Below are 24,769 nucleotides of genomic sequence, written 5' to 3' on the forward strand. Positions count from 1 at the left end.
CGAACTCAGGACCATTCACCTCGAAGTCCAGTGTGGATGCCACTACACCAATGGCTATTCCCACTTTTTGCCTCCTGTCAATCTGCCAATGCTCTATCCATGCTCGTATCTTTCTTGTGATACCTTGGGTTCAACCTCATGTGTGGTATCTTGTCAAAAGCCATTTGAAAATCCATGTGCACATTTTCCACACATTCTCCTTTATCTAACACACTTGTTATTTCCACAAAGAATTCCAACAGTTTTGTCAGACAAGATTTTCCCTTCAGGAAACTATGCTGACTTTGGCCTATTTTATCATGTGCCTACAAGTACCCTGAAACCTCACCCTTAAGAATCGACTCCAACATCTTCCCAACCACTGAGGTCAGACTAACTGGCCTATAATTTCCTTTCTTCTGCCTTCCTCCTTTCTTGATGAGTGGAGTAACAGTGGCAATTTTCCAGTCCTCCAGAAGCATGACAGAATCTGATGATTCCTGAAAGATCACTACTAATGCCACCACAATCTCTTCAGCTACCTCTTTTAGAACCCTGGGGTGTAGTCACTGGAACGCCTTTCCTTGGGTTGAAGATTGACACAAGAGGCTGATGGTCATTCAACAGAGTAAACTTTTGGCCATACAGGTAGTGACTAAATTTCTTGACTCCCCACACGAGACTTAGGGTGTCTACTATTTGCTTGAACATTTTGTCAGCTGGCTTTTCAGGGGTTAACAAGCTCTGCAGCAGGCCATATGTTTTCGCGCCCATTACTCTAAGTAATACACAGGCTTTCTTGTCCTCATGAACATCGTTAGCATCACAATATGACTCTATTCTTTCAATGTAATTTGCCCAGTCTTCAATGCCACTATCAGATGCTGTAATAGTTCCAATTAACGCCATTTCTCCCTTGTTTTCTTTTTGACTAGCTCCTGGCGGTTACTGTGCATTTTGCTTTACTTACGTGACCTCCTTTTCCCCAGCATCCTGAGCGCCTTCTGCTTAGACACGTGTCTCGCTGCTTTTTATCTCCCTTCTGAGGCACGCAGACCCTCAGCCCTGGGGGTCAGCGCCAACTGTGGTCTCGCCTGGGCGTTTCTGACCTGCAGCTGTGCTTCCGTTCCCTTTTCGGATTCGCGGCCTCGCTCCCTTCTTCCGAATGCTGTTATCAATACGATGTAGGTTCATTAACCTCGTCGCCAATTTGTTGTGTATGTGACTGGTTACACAACAAAACTATAAATAAAAACACTAGAGACTGGAGCTAAGTTAACAGGGATTTTTACTTACGGAACCTGAACTGAACACATATATACAGATCAATATGCGCCTAATAGTGCATGCTCAATAACGTGTTACTACGACATTAAATAGTCCCATGTTATACAGTAGGCTATATGGTACTGTGTCAATGGTAAATGCTTCAGATACCAGTTGCAAAATGAACCGTAGAACCATGTGACCTGCGACCCAGTGTTGAGTATGGCTTTAGCGTAAATACCCTCTATCTGTAGCGACACCCTGGAGCATGGTCCCACTAAGCCTTCAGGAATTGTGCCTTTCGCTTTCGGGGATTCCTTGGTACATTGCTGGGAACGTGTTCCCCCGGAGACACCAGGCCGTTCCCTCAATGGGTCTCCTCTAAGATTCCTGATACCTCTCCCTGGTTCGGTACCCAGGAGCTCGCTCTCCGAGGGGCTTCCCGCTGCTCACACTCCCACCTGAAGTGTCCTTCACCACAGTTATAGCAGATGATACCAGCCGCCCTCCCTTCTCGCGGAAACCCGGCCACCCACAGCCCTCTGCATAGTCTGTCCCCTTAGGGGGTCCCCCTCTCTACCAGTCCTATCATACGGGGGGGGGGGGGTCCACCCTCACGGTTAACACCTGAGACATCTCAGTTCTCAGCTCTGCTACAAACTCCTTTGCCATCTCCTGGGTTGGGCTAGCCGCGGTCACTTCACCACAAGGGGCTACTACCGAGGACGGTACCCTGCTGATGGAGCCCTCCCGTGCCTCTGACGCGTTCGCCTCCTGTACCTCTCTGATCTGCTCAACAAATGTGGGGGGGGGGGGGTGAGTCTTACAAGACAGTCAGAGACCCCAAGCGATCAGGTCCTGGGACTGGACACACTTTGCTATCTGGTCCATTCTCAGCCGCCTGAATGGCCCCTCTGTGCTGCAAGCAATTTAGCTGCCTCTTTAGCCGAAAGATGTAGGCAGAAAGCTTCTCCCCCTTTTCCTGATGCATGTTCTTAAACTCCACCACAAGCTCCAGTGGGCTCCCCGTCGTACCAAAGGCGCTCTCCAATGTGCTCGGATAATTGGCAAGATTAGTTGAGGGTTGGCAAGTTTTCACAGCTCTCACCATGTCAGCGGCCAACCCCTTCAAACTTCCAACCAATCTCTGTCGCTATACGTCATCAGAGCACTGCCACACATCTAACAACTGAGAGGTCTGCTCCGCTCAAGTCTCATGCTCCTCTTCCCCCTCGGGGGTGGGCATTATTCCACAGAATGGGGACCCTCTGCCTGTGCACTGGGCCATTTATTCACCAGAGACATAAGGGCTGATGCCAACTCAGCTACCGTCTCCTCCTCCCTGACAGTATAGACAGGTCTCACCTGGGGCACCGATAGATGCGGGCAGTTCCACTACCGTTACCTCAGTTCTAGTCTGAACTGAAAAACAAGGTCTGTGCCTGCCATTTTATCAAACCCCACACTACAACCTCAATTTTGCCAGCAGCTTTAACCATACTCAAAAATCAAATTAACAATTTATCCGGGGTACGGACATCCACCCCACTCATCACGCACGCATTAGTTACCAGTGACCCCACGGAGGCACACCACCGCTCCACCCTGGCAGCATCGAAACCAGCGCAGACTTAAACACACAACCCACTGGTTCAATGCTCAGGGCAATCACACAGCATCCAACAAAATCGATCCCAAACGATACCCCCTCAGTGTAACCCTCACGTTGGACCAGCATGCATTTGTCTGGGGGAAGGCAGCCTCTGGCCCAGCCAAACTGAGAAATATCGTTTGTATGGATGCTGCGTGATGTGTTGCCTAGTTACAAATCCGAACCGCAAAATATCAGACAGTACACCTGATGCAATTAAACGATTGAACTTTATAAATCTTAATCCAACTGTAGGGTTAGTAAAGAAAATAAAAAGAAAAAGGCCCTATTTTACTTAAACAGTCTAATGTGCACGTTGGAGCTCACAAATATGTCCATTCATCCCCATCGACCTCCTCCGAGTGCTGCTGACCTTCGGACCCTCGCTCCAAGTCCGCTCTGTCCAGCGGTCTACCAACTCTCTCCACTCGCGACTTCCCTCTTCATTTCTTGCCAACAAAAGACCACAAAATCCCTGCTCCCAGACCCCCCAAGAAAGAACAGCCTGCCTCTCATTGGCTAGCATACATTCCAAAGCCCCGTTATCTCTGATTATAACCCAAACATTGCTGCTACAGAGGAGCCATTACATTAGCAGTGAAACCTTACACTTGCTTTTTTTGGGACTTGTATGGTAACTTCAGAAAACAAAAGGTGAGCAGTCAACAGCAGTTCTATAACGTCATCTTGCTGGAGCAAGGACAAAGAAAGTAGAGCATATTGTTTGAGACAGTTCTTCCACACTTCTGTGCTAATTGGGACAAAACATGCTGCCTCATTCAGTCTGATTTTAGGTGATCCAGCATTTCAGGTAGTTATGGATGCTCCAGTATTTGACTTATACAAGTTATTAAAATAGTAGTTAAATTTTGTTTAACAATAGCAACCTGCCCAAGGCTTCTATTTACCTGTTTACTACCAGAGTTATCTATTCCTATTGTGCAGCTATGCAGTTAATTCTGCTGTTATGTATCTAATTCCGCAACATTTATATCACATTTTATCCCATTGAAAATAGAAAGGAACGTTCAACAGCAAAGCTGTTCATTACTTTTGGCTCCAGGAGAAAGTTAAATTTCTTCATGGCTGTAAAATTATTTTTTTGTATCAGTTAATGGTTGAAACTCCGTTGTAAAAAAAAACACATATTATTATTAAAATGGTGCGCCTGCTTTGCAAATGTTTATTATAGCATCTCCAGTAGGTGGTATATGTTGAATATATGCTCAAATTACTCTTTGGTTAAACTCAAAATGCAATTGTTAATTAAGAAATAGTTAAACAATATCTAAGCTAATAGCAGAACATTGAAAGTGCCCCATTGAACTCTATGACAAGAATGTAAGTTACTATAGCAACAAGTACATACACTATTAATTAGAGTATAACAAGTGAGCTGTGTGGTAGGCAAGGAAAGTAACGCAATCTAATATTCTCTTGATTATTATGGAGCTTGACAATAAGCAAATCTTGATACTTACTGACATCAAATAGCCCTCTTCAAGTAATCAAATATGAAAATAATGCAGCAATTACATTTAACCTTTAGACAACAAAAAAACAACAGAGTTCCTGTCAGGAAATGTTGAGAAGGCTTGATCCAAAGGCAGAACAGTGGAGACGTTTTAGCAGTAAACGATATTTTACTAGTAAACTGCAAAATAACAAGCCACAAGGGGCCATTAAACAAGAGGGAACAGATACTTAACATGGCAAGGCAACAAGGTAACTGAAGTCTGGGAGCATCTGGTTGAGGCTGGTTGGTTCGACGGGTGAACAAGGATAGTGGATGAGAACTGGGCTTAAATGGGCTGCAGATGATGATTTGGAAATGAGTGGCAGGTAACTCCTGTTAGCTGGGCGGAGACTGGGAGGTGCCACCCTGTGCAGACCTGACAGGAACCCTCTTCCTATGGCCTGCAGCTGATGACATGGGGCAATAGGGAACTCCTCAATGAGCAATGGATCCAAGATGAAACTGGACCTAATACCTCTCTTCTGGGTGTACCCCTCCCAGTCAACCAGGTATTGCACACCTCGCCCATGACAGTGTGAATCCATCAACCAGCGAACCGTGTACACTGGACCACCTTAGGTTCCGGAGGCGCAGGCTCTGATGGGTTGAGCAGTCCATGGATAATGGGCTTGAGGCAGGAAATGTGGAAGGTAGGTGTGATCCTGAGGTACGGTGACAGCTGGAGCTGGTAAGTAACTGGATTGATGTGATTGGTAATCTTAAGGGACCAATGACCCAGGGTGAGAGTTTAACCATGGGGCAGATCTTGGATGAACAGCCAGATACGCTCTCCAGGCTAGAGTAGTCTGATGTTAGTAGGTACATTTGGCAGCTCCGATGGCCTTCATCCACCTCTTCCAAGCATTCTGACGTTGGAAGTCTAGGGCCCTGGTGGATGGGACCCCAATGTTGGCTCCTCTGTGGAAAATAGCGTGGGCGGGGGGGGGGGGTTATGGTTGGGGAGTTGGTTGCCATAAAGCGCTTCAAGGGGTGACAAACCTGTGGCAGCCAAGGTGTGTAGATAATAGGCCAGTTCAGCTCAGAACAGATACCCCATCCTTGTGGATGGGTTAGAGGTGGCAAAGCATCGCAGAAACTTCTCCACTTTCTGACTGGCTGTTGTTCTGCATATGATAGCTAAAGGAGAAACACTGAGATGTGGAGGAGGGAGCAGAAGGCTCACCAGAAGCGGGAGATGGATTGTGAGCCTTGGTCTTACACTATGACCTGAGGGAAACCATGGAGGCAAAACTATAATGCTGGAGTACCAGGTCTGCCATCTCAGCAGCAAATTTGAGAAGGACAGTAAAGTGAAGGGTCCACCACTGTCATGATCGCCATGGCTCCATCAGAAGGTGGCAAGCCAGTGATGAAATCCATAGTGATGAGACACCATTGGTATTGGAGCACCCTTAGGCGGCCCAGAGATAACTCCCCAACTACTCCAGTATGAGCTCCAATGTTATGTGCATATTGGACTCGTTTAACTGTGATGGGCCCTTTTATTTTTCCTTTCCTTTTCTGTAACTGTTGTTAAAATTAAAAATTTGGTAAATATACTTCCTTTATAATTTTATGCTGCTGTACAATCTGTTATTTCTGGGCAGCCGATAGCTGCGTAGGGGTAGTATTCACACAACATTGCTTTAATCGGAGCATCACGACATTCCTGTTTGGTTGAACCCCAAATCATACTGACCCTAGACATACGTTGTTTATGAAAGGTGAGTCTCACCGCTGACTCACGTGGCTGTTCGCAGAGTTAGCTAATGAGCCAAGTCTGTTTATGAGCCCTAGCGAGAGGGTTACATTTGTGGGGGCTCATCTGGGATTATAACCATATACAGTTGGCCCTCCCTATCCGCGGGGGATTGTTTCTGGGATTCCTCGTGGATACCAAAATTCGTGGATGCTCAAGTCCCTTATGCAACCTGTCTTAATCCGGAGGATCTTAGGACCCAGCGGAACCCCAGACCTTATTTAACCTTTCTCAGTGTGGTGGACATTATGACCTGGTGCCAGAGCTCTGATTGCTCAGTGTTTCTGTTCACAAAAATAATCACAATCATGATTGAAAATAAAATGGAAATAATAAAGTGATTGGAAAGAGGTGAAATGCCATCGGTCATTGGAAAAGTGTTAGGCTACGTCGGTCAACGATTGGAATAATTTTAAAGGATAAATTGAGAAAGGCTTTGCCCCGATGAAAGCTACGATTATTACTAAGCAAAGCAGTGGTTTAATTATTGGGTTTTGGGGTTTTTGGTTTTTGATCCTCACATCAACCGGGCACAGTGGAAAGCGCACTCGGGAGCGATCTGTCCCGAGTCCCGAGACCCGAGAACTTCCGTTCCCAAGCCCAGCACTGAAACATACGTTCTTAAATGTTTTATATGCATAGAAAGGTAAAATATATACTATATACTAAGACAAACGTTTGACTAACTGATGCTAAATAATACCGGATGTACCTGTTCCGACTTACTTAGTAAGAGAACTTCGATTTTTTCCGATCCCGATGCACGATAATCCATGCACATCCTCCAGTATACTTTAAATCATCTCAAGATTACTTATAATACCTAATACAATGTAAATGCTATGTAAAATGGTTGTTATACTGCATTGTTTAGGGAATAATGACAAGAAAAAAAGTCTGTACATGCTCGAACAACAAGTGCTGGAAGAGCACTTCCGGGTTTTCGTGATCCGCGGTTGGTTGAATTTGTGCATGTGGAATCTGCGGATAAGGAGGGCCGACTGCAACCATATAACAATTACAGCACGGAAACAGGTAATCTCGGCCCTTCTAGTCCATGCCAAACTAGAATTGTGGTGTGAAAGCTGTTTAAGGATTGATAAAGTGGTTTATTTGTGTGTTTATGCCAGTGTTTAAACTATTGTTTGTGTAAAATGAGGTGCACTGTAATTAAGGTACTTTATTTTGGATGCTGCAGGGATTAAGGTTTGGTGTGATTCGAAAAGGATATCCATAAGCAATGCTTGTGTTCTGAGCGGGGTGGATGTTCGGATTCCAGATTAATTGCTATTTAGAGTGCTGAGTCTGTAAAAGTTTTGGGATAAATTACACTGACTGTACGGTGTTTCGACCAATCAGCTGGTAATGATGTTGCGTTAGTCCAAGCTACCAGTGATATAACTGAAGTCACGCTGCCTGATAAGATAGGGGCACCTGGAGAGGTGGGGCCATGGGCGGTCCATATCTCTAGAGAAGGGGGCATTTAGCCGAGGGCGAAGACTTTAAAGACGAGTTGTTCTCATTTCTGCAAAGTGAGTGGAAAGGATGTGAAAGGTCTAATGGATCCTTCAGCAGTTGATTTAAATTCTGAGCTGCTTTTGGCTATTACATCACTGGTTGATAAATGTTAAAGTGTACCTGTTGATAGACAAAGTTGTCGTAGGCTGTGAGTCAAGCCCACATGCGAAGAGGAAAAAAAATATGAGACTTTGGCAGAGCAGACATTTCAGTTACTGGATAATATCAGTGCTCAGATAATATGAAAAATCAGAGACTGGTAGAGATTTTAAATGTCCAGCGACTGATATAGTGAGGTTCCTAAAGGCAGAAAACCTATTAGCCACATCAACTAATTACTTGCAAGCTCTGGAAGATGCATTGGCATTGGTGAAAGTGCAGTGGATCTTAGGATGAAGTTTAGGCACACATTCCAGGAGGAAGGAGAGAAGTTGCTTGCCTACCTTTTCAGGTTGGAGAAACTGCTGCTTTGTTTGTGCCACAAAAGGGGGCATCCAACTGTATGAGAGAAACCACTTGAGGATGGAGCAAGTTGTGAAAGGGCACCTTGTCACATGATGTGAATGCCGTGCATATTCGAATGACCTGCAAGATGCAACCTCCTCCATCTTTTACCGAGTTACTCAGAGAAGTTAAGAGAGGAGGAATGCATAATTGAGAAGCGAAACATTTCCAAAAGCCAAGTAGTGTCTTCAGTGATAGATTCTGCTGCTAAAGTGACCCCTGGTGCCACAGAGCTAGACCTTTTGAGGAAGAAGGTGAAAAACCTTTGAGCTGAGCTGACCTGATGGATGTCTGCTGATGTTTCAGTGAAACATGACACGTCTGCTGGGAAACCCAACCCACCTGTAGGACTTGCAATGCAGAGAAATGCTGCTGGAAAGGGTCTCTTGACTGGAGAGGCGACCAGTATTTTCTGTTACAACTGTGGAGAAGATGGTCATTTCAAGCGAGACTGTGAGGGACAGGGAAATCTTCAAAAAAAGTAAGTTAGTGGTTAATCAAAAAAAAAGAAGAAAAGGGGCAAAACTACAGAGGGACCCAGTAAAAGAGTGTGCTAGTGTCTCGGAGAAGATACCTTACAATCCGTGTATCAAGGGAAACATTAAAGTGCAAAACACTATTCCTGAAGGTTTAGTGGAACCAAGCTCTGATGTATTCATATAGATTGAAGGTGTTTATGCTAGAACCATACTTGACAGAGGTTCTCAAGTTACTTTGTTTTATAAATCACTTTATAACCAGTATTTGACGTATTTACCATGATTAGTACTGATGAGTACCCTTTTGTCCTAGACTCCCTCACCATGGGAAACATCCTTTCCACATTTACTCTGTCTAGGCCTTTCAACATTCGAAATGTTTCACTGAGATCCCCCTTCATCCTTCTAAATTCCAGCAAGTACAGACCCAGAGCTATCAAACATTCCTTGTATGATAACCCTTTCGTTCCCAGAATCATCCATGCCAACATTCTCTGAATCCTTTCCAATGTCATTTTTTCTTAGATAAAGAGCCCAATAATGGTAACTTGTCATTGAAACTGGAATTTTCAAAAGCAGATATTGGAGTAACTGAGACTATTGACACACCAGTGGTGGTCTGCCCAGATCCAGATGGAAAGGGTAGAGCTTCCTTTATTGTGGAAACAAATACTACCATTGTGAGAAGGCTCGTAAGAGCATGCAAGGAGAGAAAAGGAGAGGACCTTTTGAAAACCTGGTCCATTCACCCTGTGTTTGGAGCTGCTTTTGAGAAGGTGCAAGTTCATCCTTAGCAGGTTGATGAACAGAAATGAGGATCTGTGTGCTACACTTAGTCTAAACCTGTCATATTACGTCCTGGGGGAGTAGCTAGAGTGACAGGAACCCCCAAATTTGCAGAGGTGTCCATGCCTTGGCCCTGATAATCAGGAAGAAGAGGCAAACCTAGCTGCAGGAGTGCTGGTGAGACCTGACCTGCAGAAATGTCTGGCTGCTTACGCAAACGGGATGACAGTGATTGTCAGGAACCCCTCAGGAAGAGATGTTACTCTTAGATGCAGGGTGCTGATTGTCCCTCTTTTTCCTGTGATGGTAGTGTTTAGTTTTCTGGGTTAAAAGGTCTCCTGGATCGAGGAAGCTGACATCGAAGTCACCTAACTTTGGTGACTCTCTGATACCTGAGGAATGGAAAAGGAGATTAACTGAGAAGATTCTGGAATGTAAAGGTCTCTTCTCTGCTGGCGAGTTTGAAGCTGGTCGCTCCAAGAGTACTTGCCAAGTGTGACAGAGGACACACCTTTTCGGGAGAGGTCTCGTGAGTTAGCATCAGTTGAGGTTGAAGATGTTCGGCAGCACCTGCTTAAACTGAAGGAGGCTAAGATCAGTCATCGGGCAGGGGAACTGAGTCGCCAGAAGGTACGAGTGATAGATGGGGAGGCGTCCTCCAGTAGACATGAAAAGTCACAAGAAAGGTCTACGGCTGAAGAAGCTGATGATGAGGTAAGAGGGTCTCAGAGAGTCAGGAAACTCCAGATAGGCTGGCATATGATACACTGGGGAAACAGATTGCTGAGTCTATCTCAATAGTGAGAAATATTACTCCCATTTACAAATGGATTGGGGGGATCCTGAAATCCCAAAATCTATTTGAATATTGTCATTAATAATGATTTAATAAGTTCCAATCGCATGAGGACATGACCATTTTTTGGTGGGGGGGGGGGTGGTGTATTGCCCTGGTTATGCTGTGAAGTAGTTTATATCAGCAGTTTTCTATAAAAAACAGTATGCAATGCTGGAAAGTGTGTTTTGGCCTCAGCTAAGATAACTGTTTAACTGTTGCAGGGAGAACAGAAGGGGAAGAGAGCAAGAGGTAAGAGGAAGGAATTTGGGAAAAAGAGTGTACAATGGAGAGAGGAGAAGAGTGGGAGAGAGCACATGGAGGGCAGAGTGACAAGTATGGGAGGAAGGAGAAGAGGTATCTGTAGGAAAGAACAGACTGAAGGAGATGGTTGCCAATGGTCCAGAATTGGAAGGAGCGTGGCATACATAATTTTTAGTAATTTTTCTGGCAAAAAAGACTAAGGTAGCTGGACCCAAGCAGCTCAACTCAACCTCAGTACTTGACCTGGAGTGAAACAATGGACAGGATTTTACTGTCAGCTCCAAACAAAAGTCTCAGAAATAAATTGATTATTAGACCCTTACCCCAATTTTCCCTGTCCAAAGTCCTAGAAGGAATGAGGGTGAGGCAATACAAATCCCACCCAAAATGAGCTCTGGCCTCAATAAGCTCCATACATGCCTCATCCACAACATGCCACACCTACTGTAAGCCCTGCTCATATTAAACTCCATCAACAAAAGCCACCCATATCAAGCCCTGGATACAACAAGCCCTGTCCAAGCAACTCCACCCACAAGCTCCACCAACGTTCTCTCATTTTTTTTTACAGCAATGCAAACCAACCATTGTTCTGAGCAGGACATTTTTACATGGCTTGAAAACTACAGCACTTTAAATGTTTTTTTTTGTAAAAAATGTCATAATTTATAAATTTTTGCTTCAAGCAAACCACAACTCACAACACAAGTAAATGATGTCAGGCAGTCAAAACAACTGAAAGGCACAATGACAAAAGTGACATGTTTTGACTAGATGGCGTTGGCACTCACTGGGCCGATGGTTTATTAAGGTGAGCTAACAACTTCCATTCTGTGTTTGTTGTTAAAATTTAAAACAATGTTGTAACTTGAAACACTGACAACAAAGTTTATGTGCACAGGAGCATTTCAGATACTGTGAAGCTGCACACTCTTGCAATGTAGAGGTACAGTGAGCTCTATCCATAGCAAGCCACACACAACAAATGCTGTCATAGTTATAATAGACCATGATCTCCTCAGAAGCTCTACAACAAGCCCTGTTCTCAACAAACTCCACCCATAGCAATCTCAGATGACCTTATCTGTACAGGCCAAACCCACAAGTGTAGCCTATACCAAAACCACTCAAACCAACCCTTTCTAAGTGCCTTGCCTGCACCAAATCCCAGAGACAATAAGCCCTATCCACAAGAAGGCTACGCTATCACTAGTTCTGTCCACCACTTACCTCACCAGTGCCAAGACAGATTCTTAGATAGCTGTGCTTTACCCAAAACAGACTTCATTAACAACAATTCCTTCTGTGACATTCCTCACCGCCAACAACACCCACCCAAATAACTTGCTCATTCATTTTTAAGTACTATGTTGGTAACCTAGCTAAAAGATGCTAAACAGGACCAAGGAAGGATCTCGGCCTGAAATGTCATCTGTACTCTTTTCCATAGATGCTATCTGGCCTGACGATTTCCTCCAGCATTGTGCGTGTGTTCTAAGGAACATAAGAACATAAGAAATAGGAGCAGGAGTAGGCCATCTGGCCCATCGAACCTGCCCTGGCATTCAATAAGATCATGGCTGATCTGTCCGTAAACTCAGCTCCATCTCCCTGCCATTTTCCCATAACCCTTAATTCCCCTACTATGTAAAAATCTAACTGTGTCTTAAATATATTTAGTGAAGAAGCCTCAGCTGCTTCCTTGGGCAGAGAATTCCACAGATTCACCACTCTCTGGGAAAAAATAATTTCTCCTCATCTCCATCCTAAATCTTCTCCCCTGAATTTTGAGGCAATGTCCCCTAGCCCTAGTCTCACCTACCAATGGAAACAACTTTCCTACTTCTATCTTATCTATCATTTTCAAAAATTCTGTATGTTTCTGTAAGATCCCCTCTCATTCTTCTGAATTCCAGAGAGTATAGTCCCAAGCGATTCAACCTCTCCTCATAAGTTAACCCCTTCATCCCTGGAATCAAGGAAGGTTATGGATTACTGCATTACTGGGTTCCACCCCCTCCAAGAGCAGAAGCATCTATGTCATCAACACCCTCTTGCAACTTTACCTTGGAGCTAAGCACAAAGTATACTGCAGATGCTGTGGTCAAATCAACACATACAAACAAGCTGGATGAACTCAGCAGGTCGGGCAGCATCCGTTGACTGCTCATTTCAACAGATGCTACCCGGTCTGCTGAGTTCATCCAGCTTGTTTGTTGTGTTACCTTGGAGCTACTTGCTTTTTGGACTGGAGTCTAGCCGGAATACTTAATACATAGACAAGATATTAATTTTCTATCAATCTTCACTAGCCCTCCTTCACAAAGTCCAGAAAAACACATACAATATATTATAATTCATGAGATTTAATCATGTTATTCTGGTCCCACACTGCAATGTTTATGGAAAGAGTAGCACCTTAAGAACAACTAATGTAAAGTTAGGTTTCATAGAAAAATAAGAATATTTAAGTGGATCCTCACTGTTGTATATGCTTGGGTACATTTTCATTTATTTCTACTAGTTCCTTAAGCTTCAGTATAATTTTCCAAAAAGCAGTAGCTTCTTATCACCATGGTGAATTGTTCTATGTCTGCATGTCATGATTCTGGGCAACTAGAATTGTGATGTTTTTCATCAATTCCCAAGGATTATTTCAAAACAAAATATATCTGCCATTTGCCAGGTAGGTTAAATTAAAGATGCTACTTCTCTACATTTGCTAGTTATTTTTATTTAATGCTTTGCTTGTTTCTGTACATAAAAAAGATCTTTCATCATATTTACAAAGAAATATAAATGAAAAATTGAAAATAAATAAAGCCATGAAACAAAGATGGAAAACATGAGAATTGCACAACAGACTAACAGCATCTATGTTAAAAAAAAGGATATACTTCATATTGAAAATTAGCTGTTTTGTTTGCATTAAGGTATTGATTATAATTCTAAATAGACATTGTTCTAATATTAAAGGGCTGATGAATAAGCACATGGAATGTATGCTATTAGGGAACATACATGAGATAAAAACAAATTTCTGTGGCCAGCCAAATTTCAGAAGTATATTCTGCAGACTCTCCCAATATATGAAGTACTGACTGGATGCATCATACCCTGGTATGGAAGCAACAATGCCATTGAATGGAAAAGCCTACAAAAAGTACTGGATACAGCCCAGCCTTTCACAGGTAAAGCCCTCCCCACCACTGAACACATCTACAAGGAGCGCTGTTGCAGGAAAGCAGCATCCATCATCAAGCACCCCAACCATCTAGGCCATGGTCTCTCATCTCTCCCACCTTCAGGAACCTCAGGTCCCACACCACCAGGTTCAGGAACAGTTATTACCCCTCAATCATCAGAGGCTTGAACCAGAGGGAATAACTTCACTCCCAAACACGGAACTGATTCCACCCACTATAGACTCACTTTCAAGGACTCTACAACACATATTTTCAGTATTATTTACTTATCTATTATTATTTGATGTCCTTTGCACATTGATTGTTTATCCATCTTTGTTGTGTGCATTTTTTTATTGATTCTACTGTGTTTCTTTGAATTTACTGTGAATGTCTGCAAGAAAATGAATCTCTGGGTAGTATATTTTGATATATATGTAGTTTGATAATAAATTTACTTTGAGCTTTAATGCTGCTCCCTGAATTTCATTTGAAGTTCACTCGTGGTAAAGGTTAAACCTATTGTGTTTCCAGTTGGAAACAATCTACACTGTGGTTCAAACAGCAACTCTTCAGCCACTGGGAGGAGATGCTTGAAGAGGATCCTGCAATGACTTTCCTGAGGCAAACATCAGTGGACCAACTCTGTTGCTAATACCATCAGATTTACTTCCTTTCTTTACGTTGTTCACAATTAGAGCATCTTTGATGTCCTCTGGCATAGCTACCTCTTCCCCAATATGAAATCTGAGCCTGCAGTTTCATGAATAAAATTCATGTCTACCAAATGGGGAAACTGTCTGCTTTGAGGCTTTGATATTTTTAATTGGTATGTGGCATCTTTAGATTCTTGTCAGTCTGGGATGTCAGTAAGGTAGGACTCAGGATCACATCATTGCCTCGAGCTTTCATCTGTCTTTCTTGGTGTAACGCTGCTCCTTAAATTCAACAAATATCCCCATTGGAATGCCATTAGTCTATGGGATAATTAGGAAGCCTATTTCAACCAAGGTCAGCTGGACCTCAGTCATTGAGTTACAGTAGACTGTGTTGCATATACAGAATACAGGCTCCAAAATATGATCAATATGTCCACTGAAACATATGAAAAAATGGTATTTTCATTCAACTTCCGTGGACAATGGTACTAGCCTATCTTGCCCCTCTTGACATCACCGCCCTCCAAAAATAATAGTCATAACGTAAAGATTTTTACTCCCTCATGTTGTGGGATGGATGTAAGTTTTAAATAAATTCTAATTTGGAAATATGACAAAGGTGCATGATTTGGCTCTGAAAAATATAGATTTCTTCCCATATTTCAGCAGTCACTATGCTGGTGCATTACTCCACCAGCACAGCATTAGGCTGCCTGAGGAAAAATATATTTGAAGATGAATTCCTCAAATATCAGGCAACAGCCATCACTGCTCTTTTGTATACTTCAAGGACATGAACTACATGCAGTAGTCTCCTTAAAACAATGGGAAGGTATAATCAATTCAATCCTGTCCAAAATATTCTAAATCCACTGGCAGGATAAGTGAAGCTGTGTCAGTGTCGTCTCTCAGGTCAATATCCCAAGCATTGTGGCCATGATTACACTCTGTTGGACAACTCATGCTATTCACATACCTGCTATCAGACTCTTGAAACACACACTCTTCCGCAAGCACAATAAATTATTATAAGGTGTACAGAAGATTTGAAGATGAGCTGAAAGCTTGCTTGATAAAGTGTAATATTTACACCTATCAATGAGGATCCCTGGCCCATGTCTGAGAAGGAGCATTGAAGTTTGCACGAAAAACCTTGTCCGTTCTTCGGGAACACATTGAATTCCAGCAAAAATTGCAGAAGAAATGTCTGACATCCTAAATGCTGTGTTTCACCTGTTGCACTGTCTACAGATCCCACATTGGCAACATCAGTCATCTCAGAACCAATTGAAGTAGTGTAGAAGCAACTGATCCTTGACCCTGAAGAACAATATAAGGAGGGCAGTTCTTTATTACTGTACATATATAAAATTGAGTTATTTTTATATTGACTGGCTCCTGGAGCTCAGCAACCCGAGTCAAATTTTAGCTAATTTAATTGTAAATAAACTCAGAATCAGAATCAGGCTTATTATCACCGGCATGTGACGTGAGATTTGTTAACTTAGCAGCAGCAGTTCAATGCAAAACATTAGCAGAGAGACAGAAAAGAATCATAATAATAAACAAGTAAATCAATTATATATAATGAATAAATTTTTTTAAATGTGCGAAAACAGAAATACTGTATATTAAAAAATGTGAGATAGTGTCCAAAGCTTCAATGTCCATTTAGGAATCGGATGCCAGAGGGGAAGAAGCTGTTCCTGAATCGCTGAGTATGTGCCTTCAGGCTTCTGTATCTCCTACCTGATGGTAACAGTGAGAAAAGGGCATGCCCTGGGTGCTGGAGGTCCTTGATAATGGATGCTGCCTTTCTGAGACACCGCTCCCTAAAGATGTCCTGGGTACTTTGTAGGCTAGTGCCCAAGATGGAGCTGACTAGATTTACAACCTTCTGCAGCTTCTTTCAGTCCTGTGCAGTAGTCCCTCCATACCAGACAGTGATGCAGCCTGTCAGAATGCTCTCCACGGTACAACTATAGAAGTTTTTGAGTGTACATGCATTAAAGAAGTATAGTTATAATTTATTTTTGAAAGCTACAGCTGGATTTTATGCCACGATTTTTCAGCAGATCTAAAGTGAGTCTCCTTTGGAGGAACAATACCTTATATTCTACCTAGGTAGCCTCCAACATGATGGCATGAACATTAATTTCTCTAACTTCCGTTAATATCCCCCTCCCCTTTTACCTCACCCCTTACCTATCTATCTATCTATTTATTTATCCATCCATCTCTCTCTCTATCACTCCTTGCCTGCTCTCTATCTCCCTCTGGTGCTCCCCTCCCCCTTTCTTTCTCCCTAGGCCCATGATCCTTTCCCTTCTCCAGCTCTGTATCCCTTTTGCCAATCAACTTTCAAGCTCTTAGCTTCATCCCTCCGCCTCCTGTCTTCTCCTATCATTTCGGATTTCCCCCTCCTCCTTCCACTTTCAAATCTCTTACTATCTCTTCTTTCAGTTAGTCCTGACGAAGGATCTCAGCCCGAAACATCGACTGTACTTCTTCCTATAGATGCTGCCTGGCCTGCTGCGTTCCACCAGCATTTTGTGTGTGTTGCTTGAATTTCCAGCATCTGCAGATTTCCTCGTGTTTACTCCTTTGGAGATATGCTCCCAAGTATCTGCCAGGGTAATTTTTCGAGTGGTTCAATTTGGCAACCCCTGGGTGCTCAGCCTTAGTTAAGCAGAGTTGTATCCGCCTTCCAAATGTGTGATTTTGAACAAATTCCCATTTTTATTCCTACCATTACAGCAGAATTTAGAAACTTAAAAACTGTAAGTTTCCTAATCTTCAGGCAACTCACAACAGCTGTGAATCACTTTATTGTTTGGCTCAATTTGAAGCTGAGCGGAGACCAGAGGAAAAAATAAAAACATGGATGGATAAATTCAGATCAGTTGTGTTTGGTGGCTGAACCTTTCATATAAATTTGAATGAATGGATGATTGTGATTATATAGAGAATTGTTTAATCAGAAATAGTGAACAATTGTATCCATATATCATAATAATCCTAGAATATTATTTTACAACACATTAGGGCACAAGGATTAAATGGCAATAATGTCTTTGGTGTTCTAAGTCTGACAACTGTGTGTTTAAATCCCACTCCAAGGATATGAATTAGGTTGACATTATTGCATAAAATGGAGGTTGATTCTCATGTGAAGTCAAGGCCCCACCTGCCCTTTTGATTGAATGTATAGGATCCCAAGATATTATCCAAAGACCAGCAGAAGAATAATGTAAACTAACAGAATTGTTCATTTATTTTAACTTCTGTTTGGAGGACACGGTGATGCTCTAATTTTCTACTGCATTTTAAAATTTCTAACAATAACATTTTATAAATATTTGATTGGCTCGAAAATGCTTTAGGATTTTAAGACGCTTAGTCAACTTTGGAGGACAGAAAAGTCCATTTGGCCCAGGATTGTTGTTTGTTTGTGTAAGTTCAATGGATTTTAAAATAGTCAACTCTGATTTGAAAGTAATATAGATGTATTCTCTACATGAACGGAATGATGTCAATGAAGCAATGGAGTGGTGTTGCAACAGATGTGATCTCCAGAAAGCCATATCATGGGTGAAGTGGAAATTCCAGTTAGGACTTTGTAAGGTTAACCCACGAAAAGACTCCAGCCCAGATGGGGTATAAGAAGTTTGTCTTAATTAACTAATTGGAGTGTTCACTGATAGCTTTAACTTCTCACTTTGGCGATGTGAGGTACCCAGCTTCTTCAAGCAGGCTTCAATTATACTGGTGTATAAGAAAAAAGTTGTAACCTTTCTCAATGACTATTATCCAGTAGCACTTACTTATATCCACAGTGAAACAGTGTTTTGTGAAATTGGTGAAGAAACATATCAACTCCTGCCTGAGATGCAAGTGTGATCCACTCCAATTTACCTACTGGACCAACAGATCTACAGCAGATGCCATCTCATTGGCTCTTCACTCATTCCTGGAACATCTGGACAGCAAAGATGTATACATCAGGATGTTTTCTATTGATGACACCTCAGCATACAATACCATCATCCCCACAAAATTAATCAAAGTCTTAAGCTTCAACACCTTGGCCTCAATACATGCCATCAGATAGAAGGTACAAGAGTCTCAGGATTCAAACCAGCAGGTTCAGGAGCAGTTTTGCCCCTCAACAATCAAGGTCTTAAATCAAAGGAGATAACTTCGCTCAATTTTACTTGCCCCATCATTGAAATGTTCCCACAACATATGGACTCACTTTCAAGGACTCTTCACTTCATGTTCTTGATATTTATTCCTTATTTATTTATTATTATTTCTTTAATTTTGTATTTGCACAGATTGTTGTCTTTTGCACATTGGTTGAATGTCCAAGTTGGTGCAGTCTTTCACTGATTCCATTATGGTTATTGTTCTATTAGGGATTTATAGATTATGCCCACAAGAAAATGATTCTCAGGGTTGTATATAGTGACATAAATGTACTTTGATAATAAATTTACTTTGAACTTTGAATAACAACCTTGCACTCAACATCAGTAAGACCTGATTGTGGATTTCAGGAAGAGGAGGTCGAGGAATACTCACCAGTCCTCGTTGAGGGATCAGCAGTAGGAACGGTGAGCAATTTCAAGTTTCTGGGTGTCAATATCTCTGAAGATCTATTATCCTGGACCCAACATAATGATGCAATTACAAAGAAAGCACAACACACACTATATTTCATTAAGAGTTTGAGGAGACTTGGTATCAAGGACACTCACAAATTTCTACAGATGTAATGTGGAGAGCACTCTAACTGGTTGCATCACTGTCCGGTATGGAGGGGCCACTGCGCAGAATCGGAAAAAGCTGCAGAAAGTTGCAGCTCCATCATGGGCACCAGCCTCCTAGCACCAAGGACACCTTCTAAAGGTGATGCCTCAAAAAAGCGGTATGCATCATTCAGGACCCCTATTACCCAGGACCTGGGTGAGCAGCTTCAAGTTTCTGGGTGTCAAGATCTCTGAGGACCAAACCTGGTCCCAACATATCGATGTAGTTATAAAGAAGGCAAGACAGCAGCTATACTTCATTAGGAGTTTGAACAAATTCAAGTTCCTGGGTGTCAAGGTATCTGAGGATCTAACCTGGTCCCAACATATCGATGTAGTTATAAAGAAGGCAAGACAGTGGCTATACTTCATTATGAGTTTGAAGAGATTCGGTATGTCAACAAATACACTCAAAAGCTTCCATAGATGTACTGTGCAGAGCATTCTGACAGACAGCATCACTGGCTGGTATGGGGTGGGGGAGGGGGCCACTGCACAGGACTGAAAGAAGCTGCAGAGGGTTGTAAATCTAGTTGGCTCCACCTTGTGTACTAGCCTACAAAGTACCCAGGACATCTTCAAGGAGTGGTGTCTCAGAAAGGCAGTGTCCATTATTAACTACCTCCAGCACCCAGGGCATGCCCTTTTCTCACTGTTACCATCAGGCAGGAGGAACAGAAGCCTGAAGGCACACATTCAGCAATTCAGGAACAGCTTCTTCCCCTCTGCCATCAATTCCTAAATGGACATTGAACACTTGGACACTACATCACCTTTTTAATATATGTTATTTCTGGGTTTTTTTGCATGATTTTTAATCTATTGAAAATGTGTATATTGAAATTGATTTACTAATATATTTATTAATTTTTTCTTCTTCTAGATTATGCATTGCATTGAACTGCTGCTGCTAAGTTAACAAATTTCATGACACATGCTGGTGATAATAAACCTGATTCTGATTCTGATTCTTCTCATTGCTACCATCAAGGAGGAGGTCCAGGAGCCTGAAGGTACACACTCAACATTTCAGGAAGAGCTTCTTTCCCTCCACCATCACATTTCTGAATGGGTAATGAATCCATGAACACCACCTTACTATTCTTCCTTCTCTTTTTGCACTATTTAATTAATCTTTAATGTAAACCTATTATTTATTTATTTTATGTATTGCATCATAATACTGATGCAAAAAAAACCAAGTTTCACGACATATGCCAGTGATATTAAACCTGATTCTGATCACTACTTTGGAAATTAATATAATGTTAGGAGATGACAATGCTAGGTGATAGGAAGATTACTTTAAAAGGTTAAGTAACTGTAGCAACTATTAAATGTTTGAGAATTTGTAATAGCTGCTGGGCACCTGACACAACTTCCTGACAAGGTTATTCACAAGACTCATAAAAGGCATTGTCTGACACAAGGCTATATCTGCACAGGGAATCAAAATAACATTCAGATAATTTTGCCTGTGTATAGTTACTCCTTTGTAATGATGTGTTCATGTTCTGTGCCAGCAGCCTGACTTGTTCTGCTTGAGCAGTAACAGGCAGTCCTAGTAAGCAAATTCTGCTCCTGTTCTGGAAAACAATTAAACTCATGGAGGAAGACCAAGAAAGAAAATCAAGTGAGCAGTGTTTGTAATTACTGTGTTCATTGTTATGCAAATAATACCCAAGTTGTGCATTTGAATTTATTCACCTTTTGCAAGGTTCCTACATTTTTGCAAGAGGGCAAAACGTTTTAGGCTGAAAGTAAATATTCTCTCCAAGTACCTACATGTCACCATATACAACCCTGAGATTCATTTTCTTGTGGGCATACTTAATAAATCCAATAACCATAATAGAATCAATGAAAGATCGCACAAACTTGGGCATTCAACCAGTGTTCAAAACACAACAAACTGTACAAATACAAAAATAAGTAAATAAATAAATATGCAATAAATATGGAGAAGATGAGATGAAGAGTCCTTGAAAGTTAATCCATAAGATGTGAGAACATGTCAATGATGGGGCAAGTGAAGTTGAGTGAAGTTATCTGCTTTGGTTTAAGAGCCTGATGGTTGAGGATAATAACTGCTCCTGAACCTGCTGGTGTGAGTTCTGGCACTCCTGTACCTTCTCTCTGATGGCAGCAGTGAGAAGAGAGCAGGTGGGGTCCCTGATGATGGATGCTGCTTTCCTGTAACAATGCTTCATGTAGATGTGCCCAATGGTGGGGAGGACCTTACCCGTGATGGAGTGGGCTGAATCCACAGTTTATTGTAGGATTTTCCATTCAAGGGCATTGGTGTTTCCATACCAGGTTGTGATGCATTCAGTCAATATACTCTCCACTACACATCTATAGAAGTTTGTCTGAGTTTTAGATGTCATGCCAAAGCTTCGCAAACTCCTAAGGAAGTAGAGACACTGCCGTGCTTTCTATGTAGTTGAACTTGCATGCTGGGCACAGGACAGGTCCTCCGAAATAACACCAAGGACTTTAAAGTTGCTGACCATCTCCACCTCTGATCTCCTGATGAGGACTGTCTCATGGACCTCCGGTTTCCTTCTCCTGAAGTCTATAATCAGTTCCTTGGTCTTGCTGATATTGAGTGAGAGGTTGTTGCTATGACATCACTCAGCCAGATTTTCAATCTCCCACCTATATGATTCATCACCTCCTTTGATTTGGCCAATGACAGTGGTGCCATCAGCAAACTTGAAAATGGCATTGGAGCGGTGCTTAGCCACACAGTCCTAAGTGTAAAGCAAGTAGAGCAGGGACTAAGCACACAGCCTTGTGCTGCATCTGTGCTAAAGGAGATTGTGGTGATGTTGTTGTCTATCCAAACTGACTGGTGTCTGCAAGCGAGGAAGCTGAGGATACAATTGCACAAGAATGTATTGATACCCATGCTTTGGAGCTTATTGATTTGTTTTGAGGAGATGATGGTATTGAAGGCTGAGCTGTCATCAACAGAAAACATCCTAATGTAGACACCTTTGCTTTCCAGACGATCCAGGGTTGAGTGACGAGCCAATGAGATGGCATCTCCTGTTGCTCAGGTAAGCAAATTGATATGTTTCATCACCAGCCTCACCAAGGACTCCATCACTGTGGATGTCAGTGCTACTGGACGATAATCACTGAGGCAGGTTACCACGTTCTTCTTAGGCACTGGTATAATTGAAGCCTGCTTGAAGCAAATACCTCAGACAGCTGAAGCGAGAGGTTAAAGATCTCAATGAAAACTCCAGGCAGTTGATCAGCACAGGTCCTTTAGTACTTGGCCAGCTACCCCATCTGGGCTGGATTCTTTTTGTGGGTTCACCCTCCTGAAGGCTGCTCGCACACTGGCTTCTGAGTCCAAAATCACAGTATCATCGAGGCTGTGGGTTTGTCTGATGGTTCCTCCAGGTTTTGACAGTCAAAGCGAGCATAGAAGGCATTGAGCCAATCTGAAAGTGAACCCGAGGAAATCTGCAGATGCTGGAAATTCAAACTGCAACACACACAAAATGCTGGTAGAACACAGCAGGCTAGGCAGCATCTATAGGGAGAAGCGCTGTCGATGTTTCGGGCCGAGACCCTTCGTCAGGACCCCTTTTGTTGCCTAGGTCACTTAATTTAATTTTATAAGAGGTGATAGTATTCCAGCCCTGTCATAACGGTCGAGCATCATTTATTGATTCAAGTTTAGTCTGGAATTCTTACTTTGCCCGTGAGATGGCTTTTCAGAGATCGTACCTGGACCTCTTGTAAATTTTTTGGTCACCAGGCTTGAGTGCCTCTGCTCTGGCCCTCAGCAGATTGTGAATCTTGTGGTTTATCCAGGGTTTCGGGCCGGGGAAGACTCTGAATGATTTTGTGGGCACACAATTATCTACAACCGTTTAAACAAAGTCCATGACAACCATGGAGAATTCATTCAGATCCACAGATGAGTCCTTGAACACAGCCCTGTCCACTGTTTTGAAGCTATCTCATAGCCACTCCTCTGCCTCCTGGAACCACCTCTTTTTTGACCTAACCTCTGGAGCTTTGCTGTTCGGCCTTATGCAGGTAGGAGAAGCTCAGCCGAACGATCAGATTTACCAAATTACAGTCTGGGTATGCATTCCATAACTTAGTATAGCAGTGGCTTAACCTCTGGTGCTACAGGTTACAGGTATATGCTGATGGTCATTGGGCAGGGTTTTCTTCAAACAAGCCTGGTTGAAGTCTCTGACTATGATTTGACATGTGTCGGGATGGACTGTTTCTTGCTTGGAGATGCAGTATCTCAAGTGCTTGTTTATAGCCTGTCACTAGTTTGTAAACTGTAGTCAGGATTATGGAGGAAGACTAGCGAGGTGATTAAGATAGATGGCATTGGACCATTAGGTGTTCAAGGTTGGGGGAACATGAGTTCAGCAAAACCACCACATTGGAGCAGCACTGAGAATTTATCATGAAACACACACCTCCATTTGCCTTTTCTGAACCAGCAGTTTGGTCCATCCTGTGAATTGAGAAGCCTTTGGGTTTGATCACTGCATCTGGCGTGCTGGAGTAAGCCATGTCTCGGTCAAATATAGAACACAACAATCTTTCATTTCCTTTTAATATAGCAATCTTGCCCTCACGTCCTCAGTTTTGTTCTCCAGATATGGCACATTTGCTAACGGGATGCTGGGTAGAGGGGGTCTCATCAGCCTGTGTTTCAGCCTGGCTTGGAGACCCCCCCTCCCCCCTCCCCCTGCTTCTGGCTATGGTGATGAACTTTTGTCTGCTTAAAGGTGCTATACCTGCTTACTTGAGGGTTAAGTCCACTGAGTCCTACATAAGATTGTGAAATTTGTAGATCATTAAGTCAATTTAAAAGTACATTGTTTAAAGAGAAATTACACGCTACAGACTGCAGTAAAAGTTGCCCACAGAACGTCCCTGTGGTTCACTGGTGCCATCTTGTTCAGTATCTTGCTTAACTTGGGTCTTCATGCTAAATTGTAGCAAATAGCGTATTTGCCATTCTAATGTTGTCAGCAACACTACAGCACCGGCAATAAAGGAACAATTTCCTTCTCATCATAATTTATTCGCTGTTAACATTTCTTGAATATATCCATGTATTTATTATTCATCACAGAGATGCAAGAGATGTGATAAGATGTAAATGACTCATTTATTGTTTTGCATATGACATTCTGAGATCATATACATTAGTCAAAAAGCTGTGTGGTTCATTGAAGGCTCAATAACATACAATGATGGTTTACCCAGGCATAAATTCACTGATGTACAAAATGAGAGATATGCAGATTGAAAAATACATTTCATCAATGTCTTTTATGGTATTGAATTGGCTATTCATTATGCATTGAAGACTTTAATCCTTCAAGTCAAGTTTATTGTCACTTTGACCATAAACTGCTGGTACAGTACACAGTAAAAATGAAACAATGTTCCTCCAGGATCATGGTGTTACATGAAACAACACAAAACCACACTAGACTATGTGAGACAGCACAAGGCTACACTAGACTACGTAAAAACAACATAAAATAGTGCACTAGACTAC

Source organism: Hemitrygon akajei, chromosome 2 (assembly GCF_048418815.1).
Source record: "Hemitrygon akajei chromosome 2, sHemAka1.3, whole genome shotgun sequence".
Lineage (NCBI taxonomy): Eukaryota > Metazoa > Chordata > Chondrichthyes > Myliobatiformes > Dasyatidae > Hemitrygon > Hemitrygon akajei.